This window comes from Aotus nancymaae, unplaced genomic scaffold (assembly GCF_030222135.1).
Source record: "Aotus nancymaae isolate 86718 unplaced genomic scaffold, 86718_ANA_hifiasm-v0.15.2.pri h1tg000016l, whole genome shotgun sequence".
NCBI lineage: Eukaryota > Metazoa > Chordata > Mammalia > Primates > Aotidae > Aotus > Aotus nancymaae.
Genome location: NW_026988428.1, coordinates 52,595,893 through 52,608,498, shown reverse-complemented (window position 1 = coordinate 52,608,498; position 12,606 = coordinate 52,595,893). Strand labels below are relative to the sequence as shown.

Here is a 12,606-nt window from a genome sequence, read left to right as displayed (position 1 = left end):
TTGTAAATAGCAGACCCCAAAAGTGTTTGCAGAAAGTGATTTATTTAGGCAGAGAAAGAGAAAAAGGAGAGAGAAAAAGATGAGAGAGAGAAAGGATTCCACAAAGGGTATGGAAGGGGACCCAAGTATGGAATCCAAAGGGGTGTGGAAGAAGGGGACTTTTAACCTGGGAGGAATTCCCACCTTCTCCAAGTCCCCTAACCAATTAAGAGTTCACTTAAACTTCTGCTGGAGTGACTATCTTTTTGATTCTTCCTACATGCATGAAAATTAAACAGAAACTGTTAACTCTCCAGGATGAAGAGGCATGGGAGAGGGGCATGGTGCTGGGGATTTCTTGCCCTTAAAACTATGCCCCCTTGTGGACCCAAAAGAGAACCCATTCCCTCATTCCCCCTTCTTAACAGGAAAATTCAACTTCTGTTGGAACATGGGCATGATTGCTCTTTACTTCCCGCTGAAATGGAGCATAGAAGGGGCCCTACAGTTAAGGATTCCTCCAAAGGGGAGACTTTTAGGGGTGCAGGTTGATCCTGAGGTCCACAATAGAACTCATGAGCCAAGGACATTTGGGTTTCAGTGGCAGGATTATTTGTGACCTTATGGTTTTAGAAGAAATGAATGTGACAATGTGGTTAGAGATGAGAGGCCCAGAGGCCAACAATTACAGAATGGTTATAAAGGAGGCCAGAAAAGAATAGAGCCAGGACAGTCAGTTGTTAAACAAGCTTTACAATATTGTTTCTAGAAGATTTTTAGTCCTGTGTTTGATTGATTCCTGAGTTCTATGTTCAAAACAACACTGGTTTACAAAATAGCAACATTTTCCTAGAAAAAGACAGGTTTTCTTCCCACTATGAAAAGGATAATCAGAGTTTGAGAGTTATTTTGGTCAGGCCAACTTCTCTTTCTTACTACCTGTAGGGGGCAGAGTTGGGTCATCTGGGTAGCCTGAGATGCGCTGGCTGTTTTGTCCTTCCCTGGCTCCTGCTGGGGTACAGGAGCTGAGGAGACCTGGTTGTCATTGGTGGAGGTAGTTGCCACAAGGAGTCCCACATATGGAAGTAGTTCTGAGGAGGGCTGAATAGGGTATGGGGTACAGTCCTGACAGAACTGAAGCTTGTATCTTAGAGAAAAGAAAAGTTGCACACAGGGGACCTCAAACCATTTACTCTCGCTTTTATAATACAGTTCTAATTAAAGAATAGTATAATCTATAATACCATAGACCAGGTTTTTCCACTTAGCAGGGGTTAATTTGGCCATGCTGTTTGGCAGAGGAAGATGAGCTGCTCCTTCTTCAAAGATTTGTCAAATTGGTCCCAATTCTTTTACACAGGCCAAATTATAAAACTGCCCCAGAAGGGTAAACTTCTAGGGAGGAGCCATTAGAGCACTCAGTGTAAAGAAGGCAGGCCACATGAGTGAGGCCAGAACAATATCCACAGGACGAGGCCAGAACACTATCCACAGGACCCAGTCCTTCCCTGACCCATTTTCCATTGTAGGAAAATGCCCTTAGGGTTGTGAGTCCTGCCATTAACTATTTGGGTCGTGGAATCAGTTTAACTATGATCTTCTAGATGGAAAAGCTCTGCCATAGAGAGCCAATACTAAGCAAGACAAATTATACACTAAACACAAAGTCCCATAGCCTTCAGGTTCTGAATTTCCCCAGTTTCCCCAATTCAAGGCTGATTCCACTGAGGATTTGAACCAGTAACCTCACAGCTGCCAGCCCTATGCCTTAACCAACCATGCTAACAGGCCACTTGCATTAAAGCCAGGTGGAAAGCTTTCTTAAACCTGATCTAAATGAGAATGCTGCACCCTGAGGCAGTATGGCCTCTGGAAAGCGGGCAGAGCTGATAGCCAGCAGCTGTTTTCTTTATTTCAGCTGGCGTGCCAAGACAAAAAAAACTGCTTGCTGCTGTGATTTTAAAAGCCAGGCCACTGCGCCACTACCCCCATTCAGGAGACTTTTTAAACACTGCTTTGTGCTGGGAGGGGAAGGCTTGCCCCATCCTTTGCAGCATTCCATTCTGCCATGATGCCGGAACCATGTAAGCACTTGGGCCCCCTTTTCTTCGCTGCTGTCTCTGACTAGGGAACGACAGAGAGGCCTGCTGGGCTATGCCAGGCCTCTTTGCTCCCCGGTCCCAGTTCCTGGCCGGCAAGGAGTGAAAGGTCTGGGGTGGGGGGAGTGCTCACCCACCGCCCCCCTGTGTGAGCCCAACAGCCACAGCACACCAGTGCACACCCAGCAACTGCAGATAGCATCTGCCTGCCCCACCTCCGGCAGGTTTTTGCCCAGAGAAGCAGCCTAGAGACAGAGGGAAAGCAGAGAGAGAGAGAGAGCTTGGAGGAAAAGACTGTGCCTTTAATTCTGGCTGGCCAGTGCTGCTTAAAGACAGGCTGAGCCCCTGTGGCTTGTCAGCACTGCTGTTCCAGTGTTCTTAAAGAGACAGTATAGAGTGGGGCCGGATTTACTTACAGTTTGAAGTCTTCTTCTCCTGGCTGTACCCCACTCCTGGCTGGCTCACCAGTAATGTTGCCGGGTTTTTGGGGTGCAGGGGAGGGCTCAACTGGCTTCCCGGTTGGCTCTAGGCTTTTGGTCTCTCGCTCTCCCAAGAATGGGATAGGGGACCACGCAGGCGTGGTATGCTAGTAAATAGTAGATCCCAAAACGTGTTTGCAGAAAGTGATTTATTTAGGCAGAGAAAGAGAAAGATGAGAGAGAAAAAGTATTCCACAAAGGGTGTGGAAGGGAACTCAAGGATGGAATCCAAAGAGGTGTGGAAGAAGGGGACTTTTAACCTGGAAGGAATTCCCACCTTCTCCAAGCCCCCTGGCCAATGAAAAGAGTTCCCTTAAACTTCCTCTGGAGTGATTGACTTTTTTATTCTTCCCACATGTGTGAAAATTAAACAGAAATCATTAAATCTCCCAGATGGAGAGGCATGGGAGGGGGCATGGTGCTGGGAAGTTCTTTCCCTTAAAACTATGCCCCACTGTGGACCTGGTAAGAGAACACATTCCCTCAGTTCTTTTTTTTTTTTTTTTTTGTATTTTTAGTAGAGATGGGATTTCACCATGTTGGCCAGGATGGTCTCGATCTCTTGACCTTGTGATCCACCTGCCTCAGCCTCCCAAAGTGTTGGGATTACAGGCATGAACCATCACGCCTGGCCCTTCCCTCAGTTCTATAACCAAAAGTTAGCTTATCTGTGAGCTTGCTGGAAGTTAAGGCAAAAAGTAAAACACATTAGGTAATACAATATGCTACATTTCATAGAGAGAAGAATAATAATTTTAAAAATTTTAGTTTCCCAAGCAACAAATTATAAAAAATTAAAAAATTACCATATGATGTCTGATGCAGGCAGCATTTATCCACATAGTGGTTTTCGAGAAAATCCAGGGGCATATATATTTCATGTCACTTAATAAATAAAATAGAATCTTGGCCAGGCATGGTGGCTCATGCCTGTAATCCCAAAACTTTGAGAGGCTAAGGCAGGCAGATCACAAGTTCAGAAGTTTGAGACCAGCCTGGCCAAGATGGTGAAACCTCATCTCTACTAAAAATACAATAATTAGCTTGGTGTGGTAGCAGACACCAGTAATCCCATCTACTTGAGGCCAAGGCAGATAATTGCTTGAACCTGGGAGGTGGAGGTTGCAGTGAGTGGAGATCTCGACACTGCACTCCAGCCTGAGTGACAGAGAGAGACTTTGTCTCCCTTTCCCCCAAAAAAAGATCCTCAATAAAAGCTCAGAACATAATATCCAGGTTTTTCTATGGGAAACTAAGCTACCATTGTGTAAGTATTTAGTATTCAACAGCACTCATTCTTAAAGTTAGCTGTGAATTAGAATCGACTAGGAAATTTTTTTAAATGAATGACTTTGAAAAGTTCTTAGTATTCCCAGAAAGTCTCATTTAATGAGTGTGTATGTATGACCTGGGCATTGAAATTCTTAAATAATGTTTATTTGAAGGAAAAGGAGGAGCTCGGTTTCCTTTAAAATGGAGATAATAATACTTCATTGGCTAGTCTAATTAATGAACTCATAATTAGATAAAGGGCAGAAAGTAAGTACAAATAAAGTAGAACAACCTGATAAATAATTCAATAATTTACATATTGATTTTTTTTATCTCAAATAAGAATAATTGATACAATATGTTTTTAAAATTCCACAGGGACATATCTAAGTTCAAAGACAATATAGACATTGTCCTTGACATCTGGTTTTCCAGAAATTAAACAGAAACATAAAGGAGTAAACAGAGCTGAATTCACAAGCTGAATGCACAGGCTCTAAGTCTATAAATGGGCAATGGTTTCTGGGATATCTGTTTCCAAAGAGAAAATAACGTGTGTATACAGAGTGAAGAGACTAATCCAGGTTCATTGGTTTAACCTAATTAATGAGATAAAACACCCTGTACTGTGTTGAGTCCTGTTTCTCAAAATATCCCTATTCATTCAAAACTTCATATTACCTTATTCGAAAACAAGATCTTTGCAAATAAAATTAGTTAAGTTAAAATGAGGTTATGTTGGATTATAGTATGACTTAACTCTAATAACCAATGTCTTTTCTATATTACAGAAATGATTCATAATAAAATAAAATCTTAAAAATAAAAAGCAGAGGCCAGGCATGGTGGCTCATACCTGAAATCCCAGCACCCAAGGTGGGTGAGTCACCTGAGGCCAGGAGTTCAAGACCAGCCTGGCCAACATAAAGAAACTGTACTAAAAAATACAAAAATTAGCCAGGTGTGGTGGTGGATGCCTGTAATCCCAGCTACTTGGGAGACTAAGGAAGAGAGAATTGCTTGAACCTGGAAGGCAGAAGTTGCAGTGAGCTGAGATCACACCATTGCACTCCAGCCTGGGAAACACAGTGAGACTCTGTCTCAGAAAAAATAAATAATAAATAGCCAAATTTAATAAATAGACTATGTACTATAGTGGTAACAAAAAATAAAACACTATGTTTTTGAAAAGGTAAAACATAATAACAATAAAAATCATCTAGAAAGGCAAGTAAAGAAAGAGAGGGAGCACAAATAAACATTATTAAGAATGAAAGTGTGGAGGGGTCAAAATGGCCACATAGAAAAAGCTTCCTCTGCAGCTCCCAGTGAGACCAATGCAGAAGGCAGGTGATTTCTGCATTTCCCACTGAGATACACAGTTCATCTCATTGGGACTGGTTGGGCAGTGGATGCAACTTACAGAGAGTGAGCAGAAGCAGGGTGGGGTGTTGCTTCACTGGGAAGTTTACAGAGCTGGGGGACCTCTCTCCCCCAACCAAGGAAGCAGTTAGGAACTGTGCTACCCACCCTTGATACTACACTTTTCCCATGGATTTTTGCAATCCACAGATCAGTGATTCCTACACCACCAGGGCCCTGGGATTCAAGCACAAAACTAGGTGGCTGTTTGGGCAGGCACTGAGCTGCAGGAGTTTTTTTGTACTCCAGCAGCACCTGGAACTCCAGTAAGACAGGAGAATCATTTACTGTCCTGAAAAGAGGGCTGAAGCCGGGAGCCAAGTGGTCTCACTCAGAGGGTCTCACTCCCATGGAGCCTCTAAGAACCACAGGCTTGAAATTGTAAGCAAACTAAGCAAGAACCACCAGCAAGCTAAGAACCACTTGCTTGAAATTCTCACTGCCAGCCCAGCAGTCCAAAGACAACCTGGAATGATCAAGCCTGGTTGGGGTTGGGGCAACCATCATTACTGTGGCTTTAGCAGGCAGTTTTTTTTCTGACAGTGCTAAGCAAACTTGGAGATTTGGACTGGGCAGAATTTACCATAGTGTGTCAAAGCAGCTGTGGGCAGACTGCTTCTCTAGCTTCTTCCTCACTGGTCAGGGCATCTCTGCAAGAAATGCAGCAGCTCCAGCCGGGGGCTTATAGATAAAACTCTCATCTCCCTGGGAGCATCTGGGGAAATGGACAACTGTGGGTGAAACTTCAGCAGACTTACTCTGCTGCCTGCTGGCTCTTATCCTGACAAGGGGGATTCTCCCAGCATAGTGTCTGCTAACAGACAGCCTCCTCAACTGGGTCTCTAACATTCATGCCCTCTGACTGGGAGAGACCTACCAACAGGGATCACCAGACACTGCATAAAGGAGAGTTCTGGCTGGCATTAGGCCAGTGCCCCTGAAGGACAAAGCTTCTGGAGGAAGGAGCAGGCTGCAATCTTTTCTGTTCAGCAGCCTCCACTGGTGATACCCAGGCCAACAGGGTCTGCAGTGGATCTCCAGCAAACTTTAGCTGACCTGTTGAAAAAAAAAACCTGTTAGAAGAAAAACTAAAAAACAATGACAACATCTACAAAAAAAGGCCCGCCCACAAAAACCCTATCCAAAGGTCAACAGCCTCAAAGATCAAAGGTAGATAAATCCACAAAAGTTAGAAAAAAACAGTGAAAATTACAAAAGCCAGAATATTTCTTCTCCTCAAAATAATCACAACACCTCTAGTGAGGACACAAATCTGGATGGAGAATAAAATTGATGAATTGACAGAGGTAGGCTTCAGAAGATGGGTAACAAAAAACTCCTATGAGCTAAAGGAGCATGTTCTAATCCAATGTCAGAAAGTTAAGAACGTTAATAAAAGGTTACAAAAAATTCTAACTAGAATAACCAGTTCAGAGAGGAATATAAATGACCTGATCTAGCTGAAAAGCAGAGCAAGAGAGCTTTGTGAAGCATACACAAGTATCAATAGCTGAATTGATCAAGCAGACAAAGGATATCTGAGATTAAAGACCACCTTGCAGAAATAAGGTATGCAGGCAAGATTAGAAAAGAAAGAATAAAAATGAATGAACAAAGCCTCCAAGAAATATGAGACTATATGAAAAGAACAAACCTTTGATTTACTGGTGTACCTTAAAGTGACAGGGAGAATGGAGCCAAGTTGGAAAACACTTCAGGATATTATCAAGGAGAACTTTCCCAACTTAGCAAGACAGGCCAACATTCAAATTCAGGAAAGAAAGAGAACACCACTAAGACACTCCACGAGATCAACCCCAAGACACATAATCATCAGATTCTCCAAGAAGAAAATGAAGGAAAAAATGTTAAGGGCAGCCAGAGAGAATGGTCAGGTCACCTGCAGACGGAAGCTCATCAGATTAACAGTGGATCTTTCAGCAGAAAGCCTACAAATCAGAAGAGAGTGGGGACCAATATTCAACATTCTTAAAGAAAATTTTTGACCTAGAATTTCATATAAAGCCAAACTAAGTTTCAAAATAAAAGGAGAAATAAAATTCTTTCAAGACAAGCAAATGCTAAGAAAATTTGTCCCCACCAGGCCTGCCTTGCAATAACTCCTGAAAGAAGCACTAAATATAGAAAAGAAACTGATATCAGTGACTGCAAAAACGCACCATATATCAAGACCAATGACACTGAACAAACTGCATCAACTAGTGTGCAATATAATCAGCTACCATCATGATGACAGTATCAAATTCAAACATAACAACATTAATCTTAAATGAAAATGGGCTAAATGTCCCAACTAAAAGACACAGACTGGCTAGTTGAATAAAGAGTCAAGACCAATAGGTGTGCTGTATTCAGAAGGCCCATCTCACATTCGAAGACACACATAGGCTCAATATAAAGGGATACAGAAATATTTACCAAGCAAATGGAAAGAAAAAAAAAAGCAGGGGTTGCAATCCCAGTCTCTGGTAAACTTTAAACCAACAAAGATTAAAAAAAAAAAAAAAAAAAAAGACAAAGAAGGGCATTACATAGTAATAAAGGGATCAATCAACAAGAAGAGATAACTATTCTAAATATATATGCACCCAATAAAGCAGCATCCGCATTCATAAAGCAAGTTCTTAGAGACCTACAAAGAGACTTAGACTCTCACACATTAATAGTGACAGACTTTAACATCCCACTGTCATTAGACAGATCAACAAAACAGAAAATTAACAAAAATATTCAGGACTTGAACTCAGCTCTGGATCAACTGGATCTAACAGACATCTACAGAACTCTCCAACTAAAATCAACAGAATATACATTCTTCTCAGAGCCATGTGGCACTTATGCTAAAACTGACCACATAATTGGAAGTAAAACACTCCTCAGCAAATAAAAGAGAACTGAAATCATAACAGTCTCTCAGACCACAGTGCAATCAAATTAGAACTCAGGATTAAGAAACTTCCTCAAAACTGCACAACTACATGGAAATTGACAAGCTGCTCCTAAATGATTCCTGAGTATATGACATAATTAAGGCAGAAATCAAAAAATTCTTTGAAGTCAATGAGAACAAAGACACAACATACCAGAATCTCTGAAACACAGCTAAAGCAATGTTAAGAGGAAAATTTATAGCACTAAATGCTGACATCAGAAAGCTAGAAAAATCTCAAATCAACACCCTAACATCACAATTAAAAGAACCAGAGAAGCAAGAAAAACAAATTCAAAAGCTAGCAGAAGACAAGAAATAACTAAGATCAGAGCAGAACTGAAGTAAATAGAGGCACAAAAATCTCTTCAAGAAAGTCAATGAATACAGGAGCTGGTTCTTTTAAAAAAAATAACAAAATAGACCTCTAGCTAGTCTAACAAAGAAGATAAGAGAGAGAAACCAAATGGACACAATAAAAAATGATAAAGGGGATATCACCAATGACCCCACAGAAATACGAACTACCATCAGAGAATACTGTAAACATCTCTATGCAAATAGACTAGAAAAATCTAGAAGAAATGGATGAATTCCTGAACACATACACTCTCCCAACACTATGTCAGGAAGAAGTTGAATCCCTGAACAGACCAATAACAACTTCTGAAACTGAGGCAGTAATTAATAGCCTACCAACCAAAAAAAGCCCAAGACCAGATAGATTCACAGCTGAATTCTACCAGAGGTACAAAGAGAAGCTGGACCCATTTTTTTCTGAAATGATTCCAAACAATGGAAAAGGAGGGATTCTTTCTTAACTCATTTTATGAGGCCTTTACCATCCTGCTACCAAAACCTGGCAGAGATACAACAGCAACAACAAAACAGCAAAATGGCCAATATCCCTGATGAACATCAATGCAAAAATCCTTAATAAAATACTGGCAAACTGAATCCAGCAGCACATCAAAAAGGTTATCCACCATGATCAAGCCAGAGTCATTCCTGGGATGCAAGGATTGTTCAACATATGAAAATCAATAAGTGTATTCCATCATATAAACAGAACCAATGACAAAAACCACATGATTATCTCAATAAATGCAGAAAAGGCTTTTGATAAAATTCAACATCCCTTCATGTTAAAAACTCTCAATAAACTAGGTATTGATGGGATATATCTCAAAATAATAAGAGCTACTTATGACAAACCCATAGCCAATATCACACTTAATGGGCAAGAGCTGGAAGCACACCCTTTGGAAACCAGAATATGACAAGGATTCCCTCTCTCACTTCTCTTATTCAACATAGTTTCAGAAGTTCTGGCCAGGGCAATCAGGCAAGAGAAAGGGGAAAAAAAGTGTATTCAAATAGGAAGAGAGAAAGTCAAATTGTCTCTGCAGATGACATGACTCTATATTTAGAAAATCCCGTTGTCTCAGCCCAAAAACTCCTTAAACTGATAAGCCACTTTAGCAGTCTCAGAATACAAAATCAATGTGCAAAAGTCACAAGCATTCCTATACACCAACAATAGACAAGCAGGAAGACAAATCATGAATGAAATTCCATTCACAATTGCTACAAAGAGAATAAAATATCTAGGAATACAGCTAACACGGAACTTGAAGGACCTCTTCAAGGAGAGCTACAAATCGGTGTTCAAGGATATAAGAGAGGACACAAACAAATGGAAAAATATTCCATGCTCATGGATAAGAAGAATCAATATTGTGAAAATGGTAATACTGTAGCTTATAGATTCAATGCTATTCCTATCCAGCTACCATTGACTTTCTTCACAGAATTAGGAAAAAGCTGCTTTAAATTTCACATGGAACAAAAAAAGAGCCCATATAGATGAGACAATTCTAAACAAAATGAACAAAGCTGGAGGCATCATGCTATCCAATTTTATACTGCAAGGCTACAGTAACCAAAACAGAATGATACTGGTACCAAAACAGATATATAGACCAATGGAACAGAATAGAGACCTCAGAAATAACACCACACATTTACAACCATCTGATCTTTGACAAACCTGACAAAAACAAGCAATGGGGAAAGGATTCTCTATTTAATTAATAGTGCCAGGAAAACTGGCTGGCCATATACAGAAAACTGAAATGGGACTCCTTCCTTACGCCTTATACAAAAATTAACTCAAGATGGATTAAAAACTTAAATGTAAAACCAAAAACCATAAAGACTCTGGAAAAAAAACCTAGGCCATACCATTCAGGACACAGGTATGGGCAAAGACTTCATTATGAAAACAGAAACAATTGCAACAAAAGCCAAAGCTGACAAATGGAATCTAATTAAACTAAAAATCTTCTATGCAGGCAACCTACAGAATGGGAGAAAAATTTTGCAATCTACCCATCTGACAAAGGTCTAATATCCAGAATTTAAAGAAACATAAACAAATTCACAAGAAAAAAAAACTCAAAAAGTAGGCAAAAAATATGAATGGACACTTCTCAAAAGAACATTTATGCAGCCAACAAACGTATGATTGGGAGGCCAAGGTGGGCAGATCACTTGAGGTCAGGAGTTCAAGACCAGCCTGACTAACATGGTGAAATCCTGTCTCTACTAAAAATACAAAAATTAGCCAGGTGTAATGGTGGGTGCCTGTATTCAGCTACTCTAGAGCCTGAGGCAGGAGAGTCATTTGAACCTGGGAGGCAGAGGTTGCATGAGCTGAAATCATACCATTGCACTCCAGCCTGGGTGACAGGGTGAGACTCCATCTCAAAAAAGTCCATCTTCCAAGGGCACCAAGTCCATATAGTTTTTTTTCTTTTCTCCTTTCTTTTTTTTTTTTTTTTGGAGACAGAGTCTTGCTCCATCACCAGGTGCCAGGCTGGAGTGGAGTGGTGCAATCTCAGATCACTGCAACCTCTGCATCCTGGGTTCAAGCAATTCTCCTGCCTCAGCCTCCCGAGTAACTGGGACTACAGGTGCGTGCCACCATGCTAAGCTAATTTTTGTATTTTTAGTAGAGATGGGGTTTCACCATGTTGACCAGGATGGTCTCGATCTCTTGACCTCGTGATCCACCTGCCTCAGCCTCCCAAATTGCTGGGATTATAGGCGTGAGCCACCGCACCCAGCTCAAGTCCATATGTTTTTAAGGCAAGTTCTATCAAATCTACAATGAACTGATGATTCCTACATTTTACAAGTTCTTCCAAGAAATAAAATAAAATAATCTAATTTATTTTACAATGATAATACAGTGTTAATGATCACACTGGACAAATTCACATATTATAAAAATTATAGGCTACTCTTAAAAATATACATGAAAAATTTCTAAATAAAAATCAATTAATTGAATCTAACAATGTGTAAAAATGGCCAACAGTGTTTATTTTAAGCATGCAAGGATGTTCCAACATCAGAAAAATCTACTGGTATATTATGTTGCATTAACACAATAAAGGTGGAAAAATATTGGATATTCTTTCAACTACACGCATTAAAGTTATTTGGTGATATTATGCAAATTTCTGATATATACTTTAAGAAAATTCAAAGTAAAAATAATATCTTCTTCAACCTATTAAGGTTATCAAAACTGCAGAAAAGTATGTATAATTAAGTGATTTATTGAAAGCAGTCTTATTAAGTACTAGAATATAACTGCTATTAGTGTCAGTATTAAATTTAAGATAAAGGTAATATTCTGTGCAGAAAATAATAAAAACAATAACAAAATGTTAGAAAAGATAAAAATAAATTTAGATTTTTCTCAATGGAAAATTTTTTATAAACCTAAACACATTTTAAACAAACATTGGAATAAGAAAGTTGAGCAAAGAAGCTTAAACAAGATCAATGTATTAGCTGTTGTAGACTTTATGGAAATGAAACATTATAAAGATATGCAAAGTTAGTTTGCACTAACCAGAGTTTATGTAAAATTAAGTGTGTTTTAACATTATAAAAAAATAGATAATTCTACCTTGGATTGCCAGCAGCACTAAGAAGACCAAGTTTTATTCCAGTCACTGTGGTATTAGGCACAATAACACTAGTTGTAGTTCTACCTCTGTGAAATATTTGAGTAATATCCTCTCCATTTTTGGATGTCAGAAACAATATTACAGTGATGGTGTACACTTCCTGCAATATTGAGAGTATAATCTACTAAAATTTTTTTGTATTTTTAGTAGAGATGGCGTTTCATCATGTTGGCCAGGCTGGTCTTGAACTCCTGACCTCAGGTTATCTGCCTGCCTCACCCTCCCAAAGTGCTGGGATGATAGGCATGAGCCATTGTGCCTGGCCTGCTTCTATTATTATCACATTGTAAAATATAATGAAATACTTACACAACTCACCATAATGTAGAATCGGTGAGAGCCTCAACTAGTTTTGCTGAAAC

General features: G+C 39.8%; 1 pseudogene; it reads left to right on the top strand.

Moving 5' to 3' along the window:
- The window catches only part of LOC105711999 (uncharacterized), a 185,065-nt pseudogene that overhangs the window by 20,667 nt on the left and 151,792 nt on the right, over positions 1-12,606 (top strand).